General features: G+C 53.4%; 1 long non-coding RNA gene and 1 other non-coding gene across 4 annotated transcripts in view; one reads left to right on the forward strand and one right to left on the reverse strand.

Moving 5' to 3' along the window:
• Positions 1–1049: 1049 nt before the first annotated feature.
• LOC122694878 overlaps positions 1050–17530 on the reverse strand; it is a 61888-nt gene continuing 45407 nt past the window's right edge. For all 3 annotated transcript variants that reach the window (XR_006341261.1, XR_006341259.1, XR_006341258.1), the window contains exon 5: positions 1050–1198. This is a non-coding gene — a long non-coding RNA (uncharacterized LOC122694878). The remainder of the gene's footprint in view (positions 1199–17530) is intronic.
• LOC122695841 lies at positions 6377–6479 on the forward strand. The gene has a single exon (XR_006341588.1). It is a non-coding gene; the product is annotated as a U6 spliceosomal RNA (small nuclear RNA).

The following is a 17530-nucleotide window of genomic DNA, read 5'->3' on the forward strand; positions in this document are numbered from 1 at the left end:
GGGAACAATGCCCCCATTGATGCCCATACCCCCGGGGATAACATCTCCGTGTCCCCTGGGACAGGCGCCAAGCAGGTGAGCCTCGTGGGGGTTGGGAGCCTGCTCTACAGCAGAGGTTTCCTTTGGAGACCAGAGCACGGAGATAGTGGTGGCCACAGCAGAAGGGACTGGGGTCAGACTTCTGGGTGGGGCAGGGAACTCACTTCCCAGATTGGATGGAGCACTTCTCTGCTCTGAGAGGGAGCACGGGAGTAACAAGGACCTAACCCCTGATCACAGGAGCTGCTGGTGTGGGAAGAAGAGCCCAAGAGATGAGGACTAACCCTTTCCTTTGGTAGAGAAGCAACAGAGGAAGCAGGTGGAGGACTAAGAGTGACACATACCTTGGTTTTATCCAAAAAGTACAAGTCTGACATGGCTTTCCTTGTCAGAAACAGAAATGCCTCATTACCTACTTGGGGCATCTACTGGATTTCCAATCAACAAGACCTCAAATAAGAAGCTATATTTGCTATAATTTTAAGAAGAAATTCAGCTGGAGAAGATGTAAAGAAAAGGGAGCCTCTTACACTCTTGGTAGGAATGTAAATTGGTTCAGCCACTATGGAAATCAGTATGGAGGTTCCTTAAAAAGCTAAAAATAGAGTTACCATACAACCCAGCAATCCCACTCCTGAGCATACATCTGGAAAAGACAAAAACTAATTTGAAAAGATAGATACATCTCAATATTCACAGAAGCACTATTTAGAGTAGCCAGGACATGAAAGCAAACTGAATGTCCATCAACGGATGAATGGATAAAGAAGATGTCACATTTCTATACAGTGGAATATTATTCTTCTTGCCCTCAGCCTTTCCCAGCATCAGGATCTTTTCCAATGAGTCAGTTCTTCACATCAGTTGGCCAAAGTATTGGAGCTTCAGCTTCAGCACCAGTCCTTCCAATGAACATTCAGGGTGGATTTCCCTTAAGACTGACTGGCTTGATCTCCTTGCTGTCCAAAGGACTCCTTGCTGTCCAAAGGACTCTCAAGAGTCTTCTCCAGCATCACAGTTTGAAAGCATCAATTTTTGGCACTCAGTCTTCTTTATAGTCCAACTCTCATATCCATACATGTCTACTGGAAAAACCATAGCTTTGACCATATGAACCTATACTATACAGCAGAAGGAATTTATGGAAGAGTCAGAAAACCTAAAATGGAAAAGAATCAGGAAAATACATTATATACATGTTTCATATATATATATATATATATATATATATATATATATATATATATATATATGTATATGTATATATCTGAATCACCTTGTTGTATACCTGGAACTAACACAACATTGTAACCAACTATATTTCAATAAAAAAGAAGAAGAGGAAGAAGAAATTCAATACTGTAGACTTCATCACTCTATGGAGCACCCACCTGAGCGAAACTGTCCAGGGCTAGGTCAAAGGACTCCTGCTGGGGCACAAGGGGGAAAAGGGTACCCTGGACCCTGCTCAGGCTGGGTGACCCGGCAGGAGAGTTACCTTCTCTGGGCTCAGTAACTCAGCTCTGAAGAGGGGCCAGAAGCCAGAGCAGCCTGACCTCAGTGGACTGGTCAGCCTCTGCCTCCCCCACAGGAGTGCCCGGCCCCACAGTCAGGAGCCCTGGCCTGGAACACGCCTGGCATGTGCTAGCCTTGGGAGCTCATGAACTGTCTGGTGAATTAATTTTGAACAGAGTGTGGGGGAAAGTTTTTTATATTAGAGGTTGTATCGACATGATTAACAATCCAGTGTGAAGGAGGACTCAGGCCATGCTCTCAAGAAGCCTCTGTTCATTGAGCACAAAGATGATAAGAAAGTGGTTCAGAGAAGAGTGGAGCTTCCCCGGAGAGGGCCTGGGGACGACCTTAAGGACAGGGAGGCACTGAGATGCCCTCGAAGGATGGGAATTGTTCTAACAAGCAGGGATGGGGCGATGGGAAGTCCTCAGAACAGAAGGGTGAAGAGTCATTCACTCACTGACTCATTCAAACTGCTGATTGACGTTTCTTGAGCCCCTGCTGGGCACTGGAGGGGACAGACATGACAAGGTGTGTCCCTGCCCTCCAGGAAACCACCACGGCAATTCCATCACTGCCTCAGTGGGAGTGCCAGCCAGTCTTCATCAAGGAGGCAGTTTCTCAGCCTAGACTGGGGGTGACTTGGTTAGCAAGAGGAGTACATGCCATGTGTAAAAGTGGGGGAGCACATGTCATGTGAAAAAGTGGGAGAGTCTGGGGCCCACTGGCAGAGAATTATTTCTCTGTAGGTAACAGGGAGCCATGGAAGGCTTTTGAGCAAGGGAGTCCACATTTTCAGCAAGGTCCTTTGGAAATAGCCCTGGCTGCCACAAAGAGGCCAGGCTAGAGGTAGAGAAGTAAGGGAGGAGAGGGACATAAAAGTCCACCTAGGGTATGGTGGGGCCAGGCTGAAGAGGGAGGAGGGGTGGGTTGGAAGTGGCAGGGAAGGAGACAGGAAAAGTGGGTAAAGCAACTGGCTTGAGGGAAAAAGGCATGAGCTCCATGTTATCATCTTGCCTGGAGAATCCCAGGGATTGGGGGAGCCTGGTGGGCTGCCATCTATGGGGTCGCACAGAGTCGGACACCACTGAGCGACTTAGCAGCAGCAGCAGCAGCCAGGCTATCAGAGGATGAAGTGAGGTGGAGGGCGTCACAACATTTCAAGCAGGAAGGATATCTTGGAGACTTAAGGGAGCCCCCACCCTGTGCAAAACTCCTTCCTGCAATAGCTGCTCAGAGAACTTCAGTGAAGGGACGCCCCCTCCCCATCATTAGCCTGTCCTATGGTAGAACAGCTCCAGCAGCTATGGAAAAGGGCTTCTGGAGTCCTGTTGAAATAGAAAGTAGGTCAATAGATGGATGAATGGATAGATAGATGGATGAATGGATGCAAGAACACACAAACAAGGGTGAAAAGAACACATCTTGATATCCCCCATGCCAACCCTCGTAGCTCCAGTCCTCATCTTCCTGATCTTTCCTGCCCTCTCCTGCAGGAAGCCTGCCCTTACATCCTACCCAGGCAGCTTTCCTCTCCATCTCCCTGGTTCCCCCAGCTCAGATTAGTTGGATCATATGTCACTCCAGGGCTGTAGCCTGGGAGCTGCAGGGACAGGGACAGAACTGAGGTTCGTGTCCCCTGGTGTCCACATAGAACCCATCTCCAGGGGACCTCAGGATAGGAATGGTGGCAGGGAAGTAACCAGACTTGGTCCCCACGGCAGGCATCAGTGCACATTGCAGGCAGCCCTGAGCACCTGCCCGATGGACTTCCTCCTGTCCTCAGTCTTAAAGTCCCTCCTCTGGGGGGCGGGTCACCTGCTTCAAGCAGGTCCCAGCTGGGATCTCAGGTCGAGGCGTCTGCCATCACACTTTACAAAGCTGTAAAAGGGGCTAATGACCCATTCCGCTGGCCCCCAGCTGACAGGAGGGTCAGAGGAATGCTGGCAGGGCTCAGCAGTTTCCACATGAAAGTGCACAGAAACCTGGGAGGAATTTTTATCCTCCTGGGGAGGTGGGGGGGAAGGGAGGAATGTCACCTGGAAGCCATCCACCCTTCCCTCCCCTCTCAGGAATTCTCAGCCTTGAAAAATTAGGAAATCTAGACACCCCCACCTAAAAACCAACCATATCCTTTTTATAGACAGCCCCACATTTGATGGCCCCTCTTTTAAAATAGTCCTCTCTTGAGGACATTTATCCGTGTGCTAAGAAGTGTTGCAAACTCTCCCCAATGCAATCCTCTGATTAGCCTTATGAACCTGGTATTCTGATTTCCTCATTTTACAGATGCCAACACTGAGGCACAGAGACGTAATTTCCCCAAGGTCCCACAGCAAGCAAGTAACAGGATGTGAGCCTGCACCCTTATCCACTTTCCAAAAGGAGTCATTTCCTTCTGATCCTGGAGGGAGCTGGAACCCCAGCTGACAACAAGGGTGAGCAGAGAGGAAGCTGGATTCACAACTTGTCTGATTTCCTTCTGCAGCCCTGCACCCTGGGCTGGGAGAGACGGCCTCATTTTTTAGAGGCAGAGCCCAAGGCCCCTCCTTCTCGGCCAGTTGAGAGGAGGTCAGAAGGCAGACTGCTCTTCCATCGACCTGGACTCCAATTAGGGGAGATGACACACACCCAGCAATCACATCACCACAGGGAGTCATGGGGAGCCTAAGAGAGGATCCTGGATACAAATCTCGCCTCCATTGCTCACACCTGTGTAGTCTTGATACATTTCTTCACCTTTCTGAGCCTTAGTTTCCTCATCTGTGAAAGGGAGAAAGTAACAGGACCTATTTCATCGGGCAGTTATAAGGATTAAATATATCATCTGCTCAAATGTTTAGCCCCGTGCCTAAAATGTAGGAGGCTAAACCTAGGTCAAGTTCAGCCAGCAGAAAAGCTGCAATACCCAGAAGAAGAGGGAAGCGGCCTGCACTGGGGGTGATTTGTGCCCTGCCTCCCGGGAAGGAGCTAGTCACCACTGCAGTTTCTTCGTGGGCAAACCCGTGGACTGGGGGCGGGGGAAGTGGGAGTTGGGGGGAAGCAACATGCACCAGCTAGGCACAGACCCCTAGCACCTTGAAGCCAGGAGAGAACCAGACCAACCAGCAGGCAGACTTTTTCCTCGGTGTCACTTTAAGTAAGTGCCTACACCTGCCAGTGTGTCTCCCTCTGAAAAGTGAGGGTGTTCCCACTGGCCCAGAGGCTAGCACTGCCTGTTGATTCTCTCTCCTTTATCCATTCTTCTCAGATGCCTGCAAAGGCAGCCCTGTCTCCTTAGTGGGGAGGGGAGAGGTCTGTAGGTGCCATACCCTTGGGGAAACAAAGACAGCCTTCTCCTAGGAGAAGAGCAACTGTTTGCCTCCAGCTCTTTGCTGTTAATCAGCCTTGGGGGAGATCAACAGAGGCCCTTCCCCTAAGGGTTCAGCCTGTGAGTGACTGAAAGTGGCCTCCGGCCTGGAGCAGAGGGCTACGTAGCTAGGGGAGGGGGTGAGGAACAGCAGGCTTTCTCAGAGGGCCATGTGGCACAGGCTTATCTGCCCCTTGGGGTCTGAGTCCTCGGGCTGGTGGAGGAAGGGAATGCAGCCAGACCTGACTCCCTTCCTCTGTCCTGTCCCTCTGGGTCCCTCCAATCCTCTATTCTCAGACAAGGTCATATCCCTCTAAGTGCCCACCCTGCTGTCTGGAATGGCCATACCTCCTAAACACCTTGAAATACACTCTTCCCCTCCTCCCCCTCTTCCTTCTCTTGTCCATCCTCCTCCTCTAGGAAGCTTTCCAGGACCCAGAAGAGGACAGAGGACTGTTGTCCTCTCAGCTCTCCGGCTAGGATCCACCCCTCCCACCTACTGCTTCCCCAACAAAGATGCTGAGTCATGACTTGATGCCGAACTTGGTGATTGGCTGAGTTCTGGACCCTGTGAGAGCAGGGTTTAGAGTCACAAAAGCTGCATGAAGCAGGAAAATGAGCAGGCTCTGACGTCGGACAGATCCAGGCTGGGCTGCCTGTCCCAGGGCTCTTGAGGATGAGCAAACTTACCCTCTCTGTGCCTCAATTCCCTCACTGTGGAGCAGTACATGAGACCATGTGTGAAAAGTTTTATAACAGTGCCTGGCACTATTATTGTGATGGCAATTATTCCAATCACAATATCTCAGGACCACATCAGCTCAGGAACAGTGACAGATTTTATTTTCTTGGGCTCCAAAATCACTGCGGACAGTGATTGCAGCCATGAAATTAAAAGATGCTTGCTCCTTGGAAGAAAAGCTATGACAAACCGAGACAGTATGCAAAAAGGCAGAGACATCACTGCTGGCAAAGGTCTGTATAGTCAAAGCTATGGTTTTTCCAGTAGTCATGACAGGTGTGAGAGATGGACAATAAGTAAAAAAGGCTAAGTGCTGAAGAATTGATGCTTTCGATCTGTGGTGCTGGAGAAGACTCTTGAGAGTCCTTTGGAGTGCAAAGAGATCAAACCAGTCAATCCTAAAGGAAATTAGCCCTGAACATTAATTGGAAGGACAGACGCTGAAGCTGAAGCTCCAATACTTTGGCCACCTGATGCGAAGAACCGACTCATTGGAAAAGACCCTGATGCTGGGAAAGATTGAAGGCAGGAGGAGAAGGGGATGACAGAGGATGACATGGTTGGATGGCATCACTGACTCAATGGACATGAGTTTGAGCAAGCTCAGGGAGCTAGTGAAGGACAGGGAAGAATGGTGTGCTGCCGTCCATGGGGTCACAGAGCCAGACACGACTGAGCAACCACAACAAGGATCATAGGACCACAGAGGCTTGGGTCAGAAGGAGGCTTGGGTGATCACTTCAGCAGCACATATACTAATACAGATACGATACAAATATTAGCATGGCCCTGTGCAAGGATTACATGTAAATATGTGAAGCATTCCATATTTTTTCATTGAAAAAGAAACATATACCCCAATGTGCATTGCAGCACTATTTACAATAGCTAGAACACGGAAGCAACCTAGATGTCCATTAACAGATAAACAGATAAAGAAGCTCTGGTACATATATACAATGGAATATTACTCAGCCATAAAAAGGAACACATTTGAGTCAGTTCTAATGAGGTGGATGAACCAAGAGCCTATTATACAAAGTGAAGTAAGACAGAAAAAAAAAAAAAACCCAAGTATCATATACTAACGCATAAATATGGAATCTAGAAAGACGGTACTGATGATCCTATTTGCAGGGCAAAAATGGAGAAGCAGACATAGAGAACAGACTTGTAGACACAGCAGGGGAAGGACAGGACAGGACAAATGGAGAGAACAGCATGGAAACATATACTCTACCATATATAAAATAGCTAGCTAGTGGGAATTTGCTCTATGACTCGGGGAACTCAAAGGGGAGTTCTGTGACAACCTAGAGGGGTGGGAGGTGGGAGGGAGGGTCAAGAGGGAGGAGACATATGTATATGTATCACTGATGCATGTTGATGTATGGCAGAAACCAACACAATATTGTAAAGCACTTATCCTTCAATTAAAAATAAATTAATTTTTAAAAAAAGGAGCCTTGGAGGTCATGTGGGGCAATTCACCTTCTGGGTCCCTTCCCCCCAGCCTGCCTTTCTAGAAGCATCAGACCTGCAGTCTTGAGATAGAAGTCTCCTCTGTGATGGTCATACCCGTGGCACCTTCCCACGGGTACTTTGATGACAGGGATGACCCAGGTGGATGAGTAAGCCTCTTCCTGTCCTGCTCCCTCTCCCAAAAGTTCCATCCCTGGCCCCAAGGAAGTGTTTGAACCAGGAGGATCACCCCCAACTCCATGCTGAGCCTGTCAGCTGGGGCTCAGGGCCTATACAAGCCTCAGCCTCAGGACCCTCCTGCTCAAAGCTCATGATCTCTAGGACTCTGGGGCTGGGCAGAGTGGGCAAGGATAAAACCCAACACTGCCTATTTCAGACCTAGCCCATGATGTAGCTGCAGGCCAAGACCTATGGGTACCTGGCCCTCTCCTTCCCAATCCTGGCCCACCCTGCAAGAACTGGGCTTGGGAAAAGCTTGTTCATGATCTGAGAGGTAGGCACCATATGCAGAAGATAGTCTGAGCTCTAAGGAGATGGAGGCATGGCAATGGGCAGTCTGCATGCAGATGGGGAGGGAAAGGGGAAGGAGAGACACCCCCAGAGGGCTTCTGATGGAGCCCTCAGCCTGGATGAGGTTGGAGACCTGTTGGTGTCTGGCTGCTAGTGCAGAGTGTGGTGTCCAGGAAGCCTCCAGCCCTGCCCCTGGGAGAGGTGGTGTCTGGTGGAACCCAGGCTTGGGGTCAGGGACGTCCCTTGAGTCTGGCCAGCTCTCCAGACAGGTGTGGCCCTGCCCTAACCAGTCAGGTCACTGTGGGCCATCACCCGCCTTGGTGGGCTCCTTTGTTCTTTTCCTGCGGCATTTCTGCCCTGTGCCCCACTGGCACAAGCCTGGGTCGTGCCAGGGGGGTCGGTGAGCTGGGTGGGTTTAGCAGCTGCTTGGGCCAGGGGAAGAGGTAAAAGGAGACAGGCAGAGCTGGCAAGATGCACCCTCCAGTCTGTGCCCCAAAGCCCACTTGTAGATCTCATCCCACTTACCAGACCCAAGCCCTTGCTTGTAGGCCTTTGAGGGGCTTTGGGCTCTTGAGGAGGTGCTGGGCCCCCGAGGGGGTGTCATAGAGGATGGGGAAGGAAGCTCCTCTGGTGGAAACGCCTGGTGCAGCCTGTCGGCCCTCCTTCCCCACTAGGCCTCACCCTCTTCTCTCGTTCCCTTCCAGGGCTGCTCCTCAACTTCCTCTTCGGGAGCCCTTACAGATTCCTCCCTGCTCTGGCCAGGCTCAGCTCTTCATCTTGCCCCAAGTGTCAGGTACCTGGAACTGTGGGCTTTGCCCCCATCCCTGGCTGCCCACTAAGGACCTCCAGGAAGTAAAGCAGAAACATGCAGCTCTGCCAGGTGTGGAGCAACTGGGTACGTCCCTGGGCACCAGACCTGGCAAACAACCTTCCACTGCTGCTGCTGGAAGCAAAGGAAACAACAAGCCCAGCTCCCTGCACCTGGTGCCCAGAGCCCAGGGATGATCTCCAGGTGCCCAGAGCAGTCAGGAAAAAGAAGAGTGAAGGGCCAAGGGGAGCACACCCCTGGAGGCAACAGGCATTCCTTCTCAACCATGGGGCTGGGCCAGGCTCTGCCACCAATCTGCCATCCGGGGAGACATGCCACCCACCAATGGAGCAAACGGCCACTCACCCCAAGCTACTTCTTTAACTGCAACCCGCAGGCAAGACAAGTTCATCATATAGAGGGCCTCCTCCTTCCTGGCTCTTACCTCTCCTTCCCCTGATCTTATCCCCAGGAACAAAGACACCCTCTCCTTTTTCTAGTACTGCTCCCTTCACTCCTTCCTAGCCCTGCTTGCTCCACATTCCCCTCCTCCAAGAAGTCCACCATGGTTTCTCCCCTGCTCCAAGCTGTTGGCTACTTAACTCCTCCCCCATCCTATCCCCAGCACAAGTACCCCTGTGTACAAATGTTAGCTCACATGGAAGAGCTGCAGGGGTGGCAGGGAGTTATTCTTGGTATTTATTATTACTCAGGGGCTTCACTGGTAGCTCAGCTGGTAAAGAATCCACCTGCAACACAGGAGTCCCAGGTTTGATTCCTGAGTTGGGAAGATCCCTTGGAGAAGGGACAGGCTACCCACTCCAGTATTCATGGGCTTCCCTGGTGGCTTAGACTGTAAAGAATCCGCCTGCAATGCGGAAGACCTGGGTTCAATCCCTGGATTAGGAAGATCACCTGGAGAAGGGCATGACAATCCACTCCAGTATTCTTGCCTGGAGAATTCCCATGGACAAAGGAGCCTGGTGGGCTAGAGTCCATAGGGTCGCAAAGAGTCGCAAAAACACAGCTGAGCGAATAAGCACAGCACACAGCATTACTCCTCAGACGATTTACAGTTTTCGTAACACTATCCCTGACAACTGACTCAAATCATTTTTAACATTACTAAGGTAGGCAGAAAGGGCTAAGTATCTATCTTTCTATAGAGGACACTGGGGCCCAGAGAAAGAGGAGATTTGACCAAGGTCACGGAACCTATTAGAGGACTCAGGTCTTCTGACCCTCCGTGACTCCGGGACGCCCGCGCGGATTGGCACTGCTTGTTAGTCTGGGAGGGCCTCCTGGAGGAGGTGTACCGCGCGCTGCCTCGGGAGGGAAGGCAGAGACCCAGGTGGAAAATCGGCGCGGGCCTCGGTCGGCTGGGCGGCGTGGGAACCCGCCAGGCTGGAGCGAGGGGAGGGGGCGCCGCGCTCACCGCAAGGTTCCGCCCCTCGGCGGGCGCAGACAAAGGGGTCGCTGTGCCTAGTCGCCCCCTCCCCTTGCTCGGCGCCCCGCGCCCGCCCCCTCTCCCCAAAGCTGCTTTCAATTTAAACGCCTCCAACCAGCGGGCGCTGCCCCGGGGGGCGCGACCGCAGCGCCGAGCGCCCCTGTAATTTCCGCGGGGAGCTGACCGGCTCAAACACGGCCCCGCGGTGCCCCGACCGCAGGCCCCGAGACCGGAGACGGCGCCCAGACGGCCTTGCCCGGGTCGTGGGAGCGCCGCTGGGGCGGCCTCCTCCGAGGGCCCAGCCTGGCCCCGCCGCCTCCTCCACGCAGCCCAACGCCACCAGGAAGGCTGCGCGCCTGCCCCCATCGCTGCGTCTCTAAAAACCCACCCCTCGCATCTCTAAAAACCCAACTCCCTTGGGGAGGAAACCGGGTCAGGAGTACCCATTGTGAAGGACTAGAGGCTCCCTGAGGGCAGGGGTTAGTTCTCTTCAGACTAGGGGCTTGTAAGGGAAGGTGTTGGGTCAATGCTTCCCCCAGCAGACTGGGGAGATCTTGGATGGCAAGGCCTTGGGGTCTCCCTAAAAGAAAGGGACTCAGTGAAAGAATGTCTGAAAGCATGGAAGCCTGGTGCTCAGACCTAAAGTAAATTTTTGTGCTTTGCTTGTTAGTTAATACTACTACTGGTTACAGTTTCCCCAAAGCTAAGGCTCCCGGTAAGCAGGCATGTCCCACCTTTCGTCCCTTTCCCCCAATCCACAAGTGCCTACCCAGAACAGTCAGGAAAGAGAGGACACATCTCATGCTGCCCCCTCCCCAGGGACCTTCTTGGAAGATAAGTCTAAGTGACCTGAGCTGGAGTTCCTACTTGCCTCTGAGGAAGTGGAAGGGAGGGTCCTGCCCCCAGGTTAAAAAGGAGGGGACCCCAGCCTCTGGGCCTCCAGGGAAGGACCCAGCATGGATTGTCTCAAAGGGGTAGGTGGGTAAGAGCCACGGACATGGGGAATCTATCTGCAGATCCTCACCTTAGCACAGGTCAGGCAGAAAGGCCAGCTGGACACCAGGAAGAACTTTTGAGAACTGGCAGGGAGCTCCGGGGGCTTCTCCAGGTAGGGCTCTGTGTTGGGATGGTGGACATGCCTGCCAAAGCTCCCTTCTGGCCTGAAGTGTGTATTCTGTTTCCTGCTCCCCTCGGCCTGGGAGCTCTGCCCACCCAACCTCCCTTCTGAGAATTCTGGAGGGGGCATTTTGAGTTAGTACATATGAGTGAATTGTCTAAAGTGCCTGATGTCCCTGGATCACTGCTACACTCAGTAGATGGGGCTCCACTGGAATTTTCCAGATCATACGTGTGAGTGTGTGTGTGTGTGTGTGTGTGTGGTGTGTTGAAGGAGCACAGCTGGGGGCCCTGCTTGTCCTGAGTGCTCTGCGCCACCTTGTCCCCTCCCCCATGTCCCAAACACCCCTCTCTTTCCAGCCTGGCTTTTGTGGTGAAGCTAATCAGAAGTAATTATGGGGAAGGAGGGGTCCTTAGAGGGACCCCACAGAGACCACCTCATCCGCCCTGGCCCAGCCGTGGTGGCCCTGGCCCCCGGGGCCTAGGCCTCGCTCAGCTCCTCCTGGTGAGAGTGAAGCCAACAATGGCACCCCTGCCCACGGCTCCCCTCTCTCCCTGCCGACCCAAGCCCGCAGCCGCAGGTAAGTTCACACATCTGGGCTCCCCTCAGTTGGCCCCCAGGTCTTCCATCCTCATTCGTTCATCCCGCATTTACCGGGCACCTTCTCTGAGCCAGGGCCCACGCTGGGCACTGAAGTGACTGCTGCCTGCCCTGGGACGTGGGTCAGTGTAGACTCTGCAGGGGGGAAGGCAGAGGGCCCCCTCCAGAGGCACAGGCCGTTTCAGGGAGGCCCTCCCCTCACCACCGTCTTGCTGATGCTGAGGGGGCTTGGGGGACAGAGACCGTCAGCTCCAGAAGCAGTGAGGGCTTCCTGACTCCGCACTTCTAACCTGGCAGGCCACCCAGTCCCGCCCCCCACCCGGTGTTGACAGATGTCAGGCCAGCCCAGCTCCATCTTCCTGTCCTGCCGCTGCCCTCCTCTGGCGGCCTCTTCCACCCCCTTCTGTTCCCCTTGCTTCTTTGCTCAGTGGCGCCCTAGCACGAGGAGACCCTCAGTCAGCACACATGGGGTTCAGAGACTTAGACACCTCAGAGAACAGCTGTCCTCTCTCTTTCCCACACGCACACAGAATCTGAGGCCGGACGGGTGGCCGGGCGAGTGCAGGCAATCAGCGCAGCCGAACGAAATCCTGGTCTTCTGACTCCTGGCCCAGTGCTCTTCCTGGGGAGTCCTTCTTGACCTGCACCTGAGGGCAGTTTGGGTCTGCCCCTTCCTCCATCCCTTTACTGTGCCCTGGAGAACTGAGGAGCAAAGAGGGTCTCCACCATCTTGCCTCCTGCCCTGCCCCAGTAGCCTGGGCCCGAAGATGGGTGGTGGGGTGGAAAGGACCAGAGTGCGGCTCAGTTGAGGGTCTCTAATTTGCTCCTGCCCCTTGATGTCCAGAAGAAAACAGGCCTTCTGTGCCCAAGAGACTTCCAAGCAGAAGTGGAGGTCAATGCCCCCCCCCACCCGCCCCGGAGGTGCCAAGGTGGTAATTAGGCTTGGGGGTGGGCCCTGAAAGGATGGGGGTGGGGCGGCCATTATCCCCGGGAGCTGAGCTGGGCAGAGGAGCTGTGTGGTCTGGGCAAATGGGTGGTTTGTAGGTGGTCTGGGGAATGAATGAGTGAGTGTTTGGGAGGGAAGCTGGTGGGGGGGAGCAGAGAGAGGGGAGGGAGCAGGCGGAGGGTAGAGCAAAGCTGGGTCGTCTCTCCCTGGACTCACTGGTCTGGACCCCCACCCCTGTTCTGAGGCATCACCAAGGAGAGTCCCATGAGGCACCTGGGGGTCTCAGGGATGCTTGCCCGTGGCCTGCAGCAGTGGGCCACCTGGGCCACCACATGGGGTAGGGGTGTTGAGGAGAGGATGGGGTTGGGGGAGGGGGCCTGGAGAGCTCTCTGCTGAGATCATGGCTCTAGGAAGCCACCATCTCCCCACCTGCTCCCTCAGCTTCAGTGGGGAGAGGGGAGGAGGCTGGTGGAGGTGGTTCAATGCAGGGTCCCTGGCATGCGGTGTAGTGCTGGCCTACTTCCCCTGTCCCCACTCCCAGCCCTTGTCTGATCCCTCTCACTGCAAGGAAGAATTCCTTCCTGGACTGAGACGGGCCCTCTGATTGAATCCCTGCCCCTGTCTCAGCCTCACTGTAGCTGTCAACCCACGAGATGACCTCTTCTTCTAACCCTCAGGATCACCTGTCCACTGCTTCTCCACTCAGGCTGCACGGGGTAAACTATTAGTGACTTCACCGCCCTGAGCTTTGGTTTCCCTACGTGTGAAATATAAGTAATACAGTATTAACTCTGAGGATTAAGGAAGCCAGCCAGGGTCCGCATTCTTAAAGTGGCAGTTGTGGCAATGATTAATGCCCAACAAGATGTCTCTTGTGTCCAGAGGGTAATCCTCCTCCCAGGAATGGCTACCTGGAACCCAGGACCTGGCTGTGACCCCTGGCATAGGGACCAGGACTGAGGCAGGCAGGCAGTGAGGTGAGCAGGTCATGGGGAAGGGGTGGGGTTACTGGACTGTCCAGTGGCACCTGCTGGGGCCTGGGGCACATTCCTCCTCCCCCGCTCTCCCCACCTGCCAGCTGCCACCTGTGATGTCAGCGCCACTGCTCACCTGGCTTCTACAGCAAGAGAGAGTGCAGTGAGACTAGCTAGCAGACACAGCTGCTCCGAGGGAGGCAATGAAGTGAGGGAGCAGCCCCATCTGGACAGCCTTCTGGGGCACCTTAGCTGCTTGCTCTGCTAGAGGGACTAAGGGTCTCTCGGCCGGTTTCACCTTGGAACCCTTAGCACCCTGGGAGGACACTCACAACAAGGCTGGATCCCCACACTCAGACTGGGATCCCCCTGAGGCAGGGACTGGACCCGCACAATCAGAACAAAGGATTCGTGAAGGGGAGCTCACCCAAAGAACCTGGCCCACGGGGACTGGACTGGGATTTGATGGGCCTAGCCCCTCTCTGGGCTCAACAGTCTTATCGCACTCCTTATTCACAGCCAAAATTCTCCATTGCTGGCAAAGTCTGCAGTAAAGCCAGAAAGAACTAGAAAATCTGGGAGACTGTCTGCTGCCCTGTGATCTGGAAGTGGCTGAGGTCAGGGGGAAGGACAGGGCCTGTGGAGAGGCAGACTCTACATTAGGGTCATTCCCAAGTCAGTCTCCTTCCTCCTTTCCCTCCTCGAAGCTAGCCAGGCTAACCCCTCCTCTCCCTCTGTGCTCTGTCCCCACTGAGCTAGAGCTGGAAGGGACTGGTTGGCGTTTAGTGGTGGGGTGCAGCCAAGGGGAAGAAGGAATCTTTATCTCCCAGGCCTGCAGTCAGGCCAACATAGCAGCCTCTGGGGGCCGCTCCTGGGTGGCTGAGACCTTGAGGATGGAAAAGCCCAGATTCAGAGCCAATGACACTTATACCTTCAGATGTCAGCACCCACTCTCCCAGGAGAAAAGAGAGCCCCTTTCCCACCATTCCCTACTCACTCCAAATATGGATCATCTGGGCTTGATGCTCTGTCCAAGGAACTGGGAGGATTCCGAGGCACAGTGGGAAGTATCAGTTGGGAGTCATTTAGACAGAGAGAGGACAGAGCTTTGGAGAGAGGAAAAGACTAGAAGACCATCTTGCCCATGCCTCCCTTCCACGCCAATCCTTGCTGAATACCTCTCAGAGAATGTCTCCTGTTTTCAGGTCTATCTTCATGTGCATGCTGGAGAAGGAAATGGTAAACCCACTCCAGTATTCTTGCCCGGATAATTCCATGGGCAGAGGAGTTTGATGGGCTACACTCCATGGGGTCGCAAAGAGTCATACACGACTGAGCGACTAACACACATACACACACACCATGTGCATGCAATACAGAAGTCTCCACATCCTCACCTCAAAAATTAAAACATGTTCATTAAAGGCCTACTGTGTTCCAGACCTCCTGTGTGCTGAAGGGTGGTGTTCTAAGCATGAATGAGCAACACTCCCCTCCCTCACTAGCTCAGTCTAGGGACTGTAACACACAAGGCAGATTCCAGTTCAAGACAGAGCGAAATATAAGCTAGGCAGAGACGCCAAGAAATCTGGGTGTACAGACAGGGAAATTCATCCTGACAAAAGATCAAAGATAACCTTCCCAAGCATCCAAAGGGTAATGCAGAAAGTAATTCGGATCCAATACCCTGAAGTGCCTCTTCTGCCTAGAAGCCTTCTTTGAGTCCCCAGTCTAAATCTGTCCCACCCCCATTATAAGTTCTCCTTGAGTTCCTAAAGATACCCTGAACTTATCACAGTTTGTAAGGATATGTTTATTTATGGGATTATGTGATTAATTCTTCTCCCCCACAGCACTGTAAGTGCCAGGAACAAGCTTGTCTGTGAGCCAAGGTGGTGGGCCATGAAAGCATGCAGCATGACTAGGGTGAAACAAGCCACTAGATGTGGCTGGAGTTAAGGGGGTAAAGTGCATAGTGGCGGCCCAGACTGGCAGGGGAAATTGGCACCAGATCAGGGCAGGCTGTAAATGCCAGGTAACGTTGGGACTTTATCCTGCTGGCAGTGGGGAGCCATCAAAGGTTTTTGAGCATGAGAGTGGCATGTTCCAACCTGTGTTCTGAGATTCCAGGATCCCTTAGTACAGTGCGGAGGAGGGATGGGGGGTTGGGGTGTGCCCCCCTGGAGCAGGGGAACCAGCCTTTGTTGCAATAGTCTCAGGGACTGGTTTTAAAAGGCCTCAGTTTTGCATCTGGAGCAATCAAAGTGGAAAGAAAAGTGGGCAAGTTCGAACTACTAATACTACAGAAAGGATGGGGTTTGGTGACCAGTTGGATGGTAAAAGAGTGGACATTAAGGATGACTTGCAAATTCTAGTCATACTGCTTTGGAGATGGTGATGCCTTCAAGCTGGATAAGGCACACCCAAGGCAGCAGTTGTTGAGGAAGATGAGCTATATTTGAAAGATTGAAGGCGGGAGGAGAAGGGGACAACAGAGGATGAGATGGTTGGATGGCATCACCGACTTAATGGATATGAGTTTGAGGAGGCTCCAGGAGTTGGTGATGGACAGGGAAGCCTGGCATGCTACAGTCCATGGGGTCGCAAATAGACATGACTAAGTGACTGAACTGATCTGAACTGAGCTATATTTGGACATACTCCTGATGGCCACTCTCCATTCTCCTACTATAGCCAAAGTCAGCGCTCTCTTACCCCTCCACACAGGCTTCAGGGTGGCATAGCTTCCGCCAGGGTGGTGATGCTCATAGACACCAGGGGGGAGTGTGGGGGTGGGCAGGTAAGAGTTGGAGCTGGGCACTGGTCCTCCTCTCTTCCTGCCCTTGCTTGGCACTGCCTTTTGACTGGACCTCTGACTTCCTGCTCCTCTTGGAGCACCCCTCCAAGAGGAACTCCCCAGGGAGGCTGGCTAAGATGGGGAAGAGATCGAGAAGGAAAGATCTGAACTCTGAGGCAAATTTAGCTCCTAGCGCTTTGCCCTCCTCACCCCTGCCCACTAGATACCCCTGTGCACACCTGGATTCTTGGAACTCTTAGCAGAAAAGATAAAGAGGAGGATCTGGGAAAAACATAGGGATCTGGGGAGGCATTGGGTCCAGCCACATGCAGAGTACTAAGAGGGAGTGCAGGCCCCAGACATGGACACTGAACGATAAACCCAAGGTTGAACTTGCAGTCCTCTGTGGAGGGCTCAGGACTCAGTTCTCAGACTCTGGAAGCAGGAGCCCAGACCTCAGGGCAACCCAGTATGCCCCAGGGTGAGCCCTGGACAGAGAGCAAACGCCTGGTTGGCAAGACCCCCGATGAAAAGAGATGCATTCTGCATCACCCACACCTAGACCTCACAGCTTTCCAAACTGCATTCCCTGGAATCCTCCCTAGGTGTTTCCATCAAATGGGTGGGAGGGAAAGGGGACTTACCCTCTACTCCAACCAGAAACTGTCCACTTTGTTTGATTTATATACTAGGCATCCGCCTGAGACTCCTGCCTGGGGGGTATGGGAGGAGAGGGGCGGAAATGTAGGTTGCTACAAAAACATACAAATACATAATCCCACATTTTTAATTACTAATTCTTTACATTGGAGAAACTCAGTCTTAGAGCCCACTTTCCCTGACTCTAACAGCTGAGCTGACCCTCTTAGAGCTTCGGATGTCTGCACGACAACATGAATATATGGATTTCTGGACTCTCCGTTCAGTGCTCAGAGCTTCAAGGGACTTTCCAGGAGAGGGCACAGCATCATGGGAGGTTGGCCCGCCCCGCGGAGAGCCTTGCGGGGGAGACAGCATCATCTGTCACAGGAGACCTGGCTCTCAGCTGTGTCAGCCCTACGACCAAAGGGGCCTGAGGCCAGCGGGGTGGAGGTGGCCTCCCCCCGCAACCAGCGCCCAGACGCCCACTCAGCCGGCGCGCCCAGCCTCCCGCCCAACCGCCGCTCCAGCATCCCGCCCCTCTGCCCCTCGTGGTTGGCGACCA

Source organism: Cervus elaphus, chromosome 5 (genome assembly GCF_910594005.1).
Source record: "Cervus elaphus chromosome 5, mCerEla1.1, whole genome shotgun sequence".
Lineage (NCBI taxonomy): Eukaryota > Metazoa > Chordata > Mammalia > Artiodactyla > Cervidae > Cervus > Cervus elaphus.